Source organism: Fukomys damarensis, unplaced genomic scaffold, assembly GCF_012274545.1.
Source record: "Fukomys damarensis isolate Sample0158 unplaced genomic scaffold, DMR_v1.0_HiC HiC_scaffold_23, whole genome shotgun sequence".
Classification (NCBI taxonomy): Eukaryota; Metazoa; Chordata; class Mammalia; order Rodentia; family Bathyergidae; genus Fukomys; species Fukomys damarensis.
The window spans coordinates 12,727,333-12,729,305 of NW_022900935.1; the positions used below are offsets into that span (position 1 = coordinate 12,727,333).

Below are 1,973 nucleotides of genomic sequence, written 5' to 3' on the forward strand. Positions count from 1 at the left end.
CCTTTTGTTTTTAAATTTTTTCTTTTTGGGTTTTTTTTTTTTTTTTTTTTTGGTTTTGTGAGACTGCGTCTATGTAGTTGAGACTGACCTGGAACTCACTCTGTAGCCCAGGCTGGTCTCGAACTCATAGTAATCCTCCAACCTCAGCCTCCCAGAGTGCTAGGATTATAGGCGTGTGCTACCACACCTGGCTCCTTTTGGGATTTTTTAAAATTATATTTTAATGTATTTCAGAGAAGTGTTTTTACTGAGAAGTCTGTCATTCTTTCCTGGTTCATTTATAAACATTTATTTATTTATAATCCATCTATATTCCAAGCTGGCCTCAAACCTGTAACGTAGTCTAGGTTGGCCTTAAACTCTCAATGCCATTGCCTTAGCCTCCTGAATCCTGGGATGATAGGTGTGTGCCACCATGCCTGGCTACTGAAGTTACACTGAGACAGACATTGGCTAAATTCGCCCAAAGAGCTCAGTTTTGGGGACAAATAGACAATTTGCAAAATACTGTAACAGAAGGATTCTTTAAATTTACAGTATATGACTAATTTTGAAAGAGCTAAGTGTAAGATACTATAGAAACACAAATGAGGAAATAATACAGATCAGACCATATGAAGTCTTTCTAAATGATGGCAATGTCTTAGATCCTCAACAGGATTTCAGGTTAAGGAGGTGAGTGTTGAAAGCGGCATGGATCCAAGCAAAGGCAGAATAAAGAATGTATTTCTCATATTCTCACAATGATCTCAAAATTCTTAAGAATTCAGATTACATATTATACAGAAGCAAATTATACCTTATCCCAGGATAAGAAGGAACAATCTCATTCTAATTAGTGAAAATTTAGAATGGCACAATACAGAAATGGTCACTGCACTGAATTTTATAATACAAAGAATCTGATCTAACAGAATTAATAAAATTATCCAAACCACCTTTTATATAGGATTTGAGGGGGTTTTGAGCCAAAGTTTAGCTATGCAATTCAACCTGGCCTCGAACTCATGGCAATCCTCTTGCTTCAGCCTCCCAAGTACTGGGATTACATTACAGGCTTGCAACACTGTGCCTGGCTTTATGTAGGATTTGCAATTTTTTTTTTTTTTAAAGTAAGCTGTTAGGTTTCTCTTGTTAAATCTAAATTGGGGCTGGGGATTTAGCTCAGTGGTGCCCTTGCCTGCCTGGACGTGCAAGGACCTGAGTCCACTCCCAGGTACCAAAAAAAAATCTAAATTGGGTGTGGTGGTGCACACCTGTTATTCCACTACTTTAGAAGACTGAGGCAGGAGGATCACAAGTTGAAAGGTACACTTAGCCACTTAAGGAGACTGTCTCAAAAGAAAAGAAGTCGGGAGCAGCCTAGGAATGTATGGCCTTTGGGGAGGAAAGAAGGGGAGGAAAGGGCAAAGGAAAGAAATCTAAAATTAAATGATGGTTAACCAACATATTCAGAGTTTAGCTTAATAAATTCAAGAGTCTAAGAGGTATAGCTAGCTAACAAAAATTAAGAAAAATAAAATCGGTACTCAAGAATAAGTAATGAGTTTCTTTTAAACAAAGTACTGCTGTCATATTTCCACTGGTTTATAAAAATAGCAACAGTATTCAAAAAGGAAAAAAGCCTTTCTCTTGGCATATTCAAATTAAACTGAAATTCTTCTCATTGAGATTGACCATAGTCTATGTAAAGAAACAATGCCTATGCCAAAATTAAATAGTGACACTAAGTGAACATTCTAGCTTCTCTGAATTTCTTAGAATTTAAGGTACATCCAATTCAGCAATTTCATAATCACACAAATCACACTGTGCCAAATTTGTTATAAAGACTTTGTAAATAACAGGAAGGGGAAGAGAGAGAAGGAAAACTGATAGTAGAAAATGAAAGAGGGCTGGGGATTTAGCTCAGTGGTGCTAACACCTGCCTTGCAAGTGCAAGGTCTTGAGTTCAATTCCCAATACCGCAAAAA

General features: G+C 37.1%; 1 protein-coding gene across 8 annotated transcripts in view; it reads right to left on the reverse strand.

Moving 5' to 3' along the window:
- Positions 1-1,973, reverse strand: part of Zmym4 (zinc finger MYM-type containing 4) — a 115,321-nt gene that overhangs the window by 57,119 nt on the left and 56,229 nt on the right. The window lies entirely within an intron of this gene.